The 5,863-nt window shown below is 42.1% G+C and overlaps 1 pseudogene; it reads left to right on the top strand.

The window, feature by feature from the left end:
* The first annotated feature begins 4,229 nt into the window (after positions 1–4,229).
* LOC121439891 lies at positions 4,230–5,047 on the top strand (annotated as a pseudogene).
* The last annotated feature ends 816 nt before the right edge of the window (positions 5,048–5,863 follow it).

Raw genomic sequence — 5,863 nt, 5'->3', positions numbered from 1 at the left:
AAGCGTTACAAAACAAATCCAAATTACCAGTCTGTCTTCTAGAGCTCGGAGTCAGTTGTTAGCCCAATAAATGTTAATGTTGTTTGGAAATGTTTTAAAGCAAATTCTGTGTGTTCCATGTTGACATTACCTTCACTCTATGGCTTCAAGTGCTACACTGTTCATGAGTCAGGGAGACTGAGGCCTTTCTTTTTTGCTGTGGAACCTATGGACTATTGTGGTCAAGCTCACAGGAATGGATACTCAGTGCTCCTGGGAAGCTGACATGTGAGTGCCCCTTTGTGATATATTCCCCACTCAGAATTGCAGAGTCGTTATCTGTTGTTGACTACAGGCAAACTTGCATGGACATCATTCCTGTCTTTTCAGCAGGGATTGGTCCAGTGCAACAGTCATTTGCCATGGGGGAATTCCATTACCTGTCTTTACCAGCAGGATAGATTCTGTCTGGTGTTTACACTAAAGATGGGGGGAGTTTAATTAAGTTCTTCCAAGTGCTAGATTTACTTACACTATCAATTTACTGCTAAAACCACCATTCTCATTTTGGAGAAGTAGAATAGGACCATATGTCTCAAACTTATCAACTGTCAGCATTTCCAGTAATAGTTTTTCTGCTTAGAATAAAAGGAAGACTCTGATTTTTGAGTCTCCAAAGCCCTCCAGTTAGAACCTTAAGGAAATGGTGATTTGGACCCAAAATGACTATGCTCTTTTAACAGAATGAGTTGTGTAACAAATTCAGTTTCTTCTTTGTCAAATGTTTCATGGAAGAGTTTGGCAGAGTCTTCCAAAGGTAGGTCTCTTCTCCTCTCATCACCAGTGAAGTGTATGCAAGCATTGAATAAACAATACCATTGCTCCTAAATCATCTGCATCTTTGGCCAAGTGACAAAACTTTGGCCTGTGGGACAACGTAGAAAACATTAGGATAAGTACATATATTTATTGGCTTGGAGATATATCCAAAGAGATTAGTAAAGATTTCTGAGTCACAGATACATATTTCATAATCCTATCCCAAAATGTTAGCATGGGAGTTCCCCTTTCTTTTCAGCTCAGATGACGGACTTATGGGTGGAACAGAAATAGACATGCATCTTCTTCTCTAGTTTGGAAACAGAATGTTGGACACATGGATAGATGTTGAAAAGCATATCAACTATCTAATAGAACATGTGGTCTGTCCTCAAATCACTTCGAATGCAGTTGGAAAGATGAGGGTGGCATTGCTATTCAACTCAAAGGAAGTTCACAATAAAGGGTGAAGTGAAGAAAAGTTACTGCATTAAAGACCTGCACCTTACGCTCTGGAAAGACGCATCTGTAATACCACCACTCATGAGGTTATGGCAGGAGGGTGTTGAGTTCAAAGCTAGCCTGGGCACACAGACAGACGTCTTACAAATAGAAAAGTTTTTACAAAAATCTTACAAATAAAGTGGAACACTGAAGCACTGAGTTTGGAATCCCGAGGAAAGATTTGGGAAGGTTGTGATTTGTGTTCTGACTGAAAAGCTAGATAGTTTGTACATACAAAATGAAAGGGAATATGGGACATTTTGATTGACAAAGGAGGAAGAAACTAGCAAGACATAGGCAACAGACTCTGTATGGTGAGCAGAAAGTCAAAAAAAAGACCCACAATTACCTGGGAGTATGTGAGAAGGTTGGCATGGCCTGGTGGATTCCCACTTAGCCTTTTTGGTATAATCTTAAGAATTTCGTTTGGTACTGGGTGTGGTGGCCTCCAGAGCCTGTAATGCCATCATTCAGGAGTTAATGATCTTGGGTGAGTTTGTGGACAGCCTAGTCTACATAGTGAGTTTCAGGTCAGACACAGCTGTATAGTGAGACCCTGTCTCAAAGAAAAACAAAAAACAAAAACAAACAAACAAAACAAAACCCAAACAAGACAAGAAAGAATGAAAGAAAGAAAGAAAGAAAGAAAGGAAGGAAGGAAAGGAAGACGGAAGGAAGGAGAACTTGTTTTGAGAGGTTGGCATGGAGATGGCTTAGTGTGTAGGAGATTTTGTTGTGCAAGCTTGAAAACCTGACTCAGCACCTAGGTAAAATGCCAGGTGTGTCCATGTGAGCATCCGCCACCCCAGTGCTGAGGCTGAGAGGGAGACAAGAAGGTCACTGTGGCTACCATCCTGGCTAAAAAACAGTGAGCTCTGGGTTCAGTGAGAAACTCTGTTCCAAGAGTTTCTATACATTGTTAAATTTCCCAAAGCCCTCCTTGCTACACAATAACATGTTTCAAGGCAGAGAATTATGTCTTTCTCTAGCTGCCATAAGCACAGGCACATGCATGTTAGTGTCTGTACATGTGCCTACACACTCACACACACACACACACACATCCATCCACCTCCCCCATGCACGCGTGCGCACACACACACACACACGATTTGAGTTCCGTGTTCAAAGCAAAAGCATCAGGATCCATTGAAGAGCATAACAACATGAAAAAAGCAGTGTTGTGGGACAATTAGTGTAGGATTTATGGGATTACATATGGCCAGCCAGATGGCAAATGCTCCAGCTGCAAAAATTCTTCCTTGCCCCCACAATGAGCAGTGAGATGAAAGCTGAAAACCAGCAGCAAAGCAGGCTCCGTTGGAGAATAGGACCTAACGGAAGGAATTCAGATGCGAAGGACACACACCTCCACCTGGCTTACAAGGCTGCAATGCAGCATTCTGATATAGTGTACCCAGAGGGAACCAAGGGACACATAAACCCAGCAAAGGAGGAGAGCTACAACAGTGAGAATCTCCCGTGCCTGCCACTCCAACCCAGTTTTTATTTACACCACTATCATTGAACTGCCCAGAAATTCATGTTTTCTAATTCTTCCAGACTGTTGGCCAGAACATGCTTTCTCTTGTTGTCTTAAATGCATCTTTTGTAGATAGAATGGCCACCAAAGATATTCAGGCCATACTCTTGGGATTCTGTGAACATGTTATTGTTTAGCAAGGAGGAATTTTGGAAATTTAGCAGCGTATAGAGCTCATGATAGGGAGGCTGATCCTGAGCCATCTGAGAAGGTCAGTTCCAATCAGAGAACTTTTCTTGTCTGTAATTAGAGAGCTACAGAAAGCAGAGGAAAAAGGAAATGTTGGAGAAACATGAAATATGAGAACAACTCACAGCCATTATATCCACTTTTGCTGGAGGGAGATGTGACATGAAAATTGTGCAAAGGAATGGGGGTGGACTCTGGGAACAAAGATTGGCCTCTGGCTAAGAGCCAATGAGGAAATGAGAACCTCTGTCCTACAAAGGGAAGGAAGTGAATTTGGTGTACATCTGAACAGGCATGAAAGCAAATCCATCTCCTAGCCCCAGAAATAAATGCAGCTATCATATCTTAGACTTTGTGATGCCCAAAGCATAGAAGCCATCTAAGTCATAATTTCCACAATTTTTTTTAACAATGGAACAGTAAGCTAATAAATGGGATCTTCTCAAGCTGGCGAGAACTGTTCCTACAGAGGACCTGGGTTTGGTCCTCAGCACCCACATGGTGGCTTAAAACTCTTTCTAAATCTAATTCTGTGGGATCCAGGCCTTCTTCTGGCCTCTGTAGGCACTGCATTCTTGTGGTACAAAAACAGGCATACAAGAAAAACATACGTATAAAATTAAAAATATCTGTAAAAATGTTTTGTCTTTTTAAGATCCAAAGTTCATAGTATAGTTGTACTCTGACAGGCAAGTCATAGAAGCCCAACAGAGCATCCTTCACGCTCTGATCCAATATCATGCTACTTGGCAGGTTTTCTGACTATGCCCACTAAGGGCTCCTGGGTCAGAAGCGCTTTAGAAGGGTGTGATCATGTGTTGCCGGAGACAAGATAATTAGAAGATATTAGAAATTTGCTCGCAGTATGCAAAGAAAAAAAAGATTACACTATTATGAATTCCCTTTAAAATGTCATTCAACTCTAAGGAAAATGTAAACATAGTGTATTCTTTGGATCAGTGGTGAGTGTATTTCCATTATCTCAAGGATGATAGCTTTACATTGTGGTATAACTCTACTATATGATGGAGGGGGTTGTAAGTAGAATAAATCCCCATGTACTAGTAGATGAACATAGACCCATGGTAATGAATGATAAGATAAGCGTGAATGCTATTTAGAAACATGGAAACAGTTAAAAATTAACAGTTAAACATACAAGTCAAAAGGGCCAGTGAACTGGGAGCTCCCACGCATGCACAGTGAGGCCTGTCTGCTTCACTTTTTGGCTTCTACCTTGCAGCTGCAATGGATCCAAGTCTGAAACACAGCAACTTTGACAGATATTATAAGAGACTGAAGTCCATTAGAAATATCCAGAAAATTACCAGGTCTATGAAGATGGTGCCAGGTGAGTGGGAGAAGCCAGCTCAGGGGTACGGAAAAGGCTCCTTGGCTCTCCATGAGAAGGCTGATAGTAAGGGCCTGGGACAAGAAGAAACACACACCTTCTTATTTGTGTGTCCTCAGGTTGAGGGCTTTGTGGGACCATTCAATCCTCGGGAACTATCCTCCCAGCAGCTGGAGAAGAAGTTATACTTGCTAGGATTGGCGAAAAAATCAGGGGCATATTTTAAGGGGCTCACTCTGACCAGTTTTTGGTGTCATTCAAAGACTTGGAGATGAGTAAATCATTGCCCTTGGATTGTTAAATTCTGGATATGACTTTGATGAAGGCTCTATCGTTTTTAATCAGCTCAAATCTGCTATCTCCTGGAAGACAGAAGAGAAGCCCCCTTATCTCTCGATGCCATTGCAGCTGCTGAGAGCATGAGTGTTTATGAGGGCATCGCTGCTGATGTGCCGCAGCAACACCAGGAATACAATCAGCACATCTACCTGAAGGAGTCCTCCACCAGCAAGCACAGTGCCGGGATGAGAGCTATGGATAGCACCCGCAAGAACGCCTCTGATATGATCGAAAAATTGATGCTGATGTTCAAGCTCACCTGCGTGGCTATCGTCACAAAGGAGTTGATTGAAATCATCTCTGGGGCTGCTGCTCAGGATTAATGGAAATCAAGTTGCATCCTTAGACAAGAGGTAAAGAAAGAAAACACAGTAAACTGATTTTGACTGACTGCTGTCTGTCAGAAGAAAACGGGGTCCACTGAGATACAGAGATAGCAAGGTGCTTGTAAATTATCTTATGACAAACAACTTACCATGAGAAAGAATTTTAAAGTTAAATGTGGCACGTCTGTGGACAGAGGAAGAACAGAAATCTTACTCTTCAGAACAAAGCGACAGAACATAGCAATGCACCATAAATTACTTTTGTAAAAACAAAGACTATTGGCTGGGGAGATGGCTCAGTGGGTAAGGGTGCTTGCTGTGCAAACAAGGGGACCTGAGATCAAATTCCAGAATTCATGTTAAAAAGTCAAATGTGGTTGCATGCAAGTCTGTAAGTCCAGCACTGAGTGGGGTGGAGTGGAGTCAGAAAGATTACTGGGTCTTGCTGGCTACCAGCATAGCTCCAGCTTCAGTGGGAGACCCTATTTCCAGGAAATAAGCTAGAAGGTAATTGAGCAGAAGCCCTCTAGTTTCGCCTCATGAGAGTGTGCACCTGCATGCATATTACACACACACATGCACACACACACACACACACACACACACACACACCACAACTATTTGGAAAAATAGTCAGTGATGGCAGTGATGGTTAATTTTTTGTCAATTCTATACAAGCTGGGGTCATGTGAAAAGGGGAGATTTCAATTGAGAAAATGCCTCTATAATGTTGGTCTGTATGCAAGTTTGTTGGGCCATTTTCATTTTATTAATTGATTTGGAAGGGCCCATCCTACTGTGGACGATAGCACT

This window comes from Microtus oregoni, unplaced genomic scaffold, assembly GCF_018167655.1.
Source record: "Microtus oregoni isolate MIOR12 unplaced genomic scaffold, Mior012 000063F_ref0000156, whole genome shotgun sequence".
NCBI lineage: Eukaryota > Metazoa > Chordata > Mammalia > Rodentia > Cricetidae > Microtus > Microtus oregoni.
Note: the sequence above shows the minus strand (reverse complement) of the source record. Positions and strands in the feature narration are given on the sequence as shown.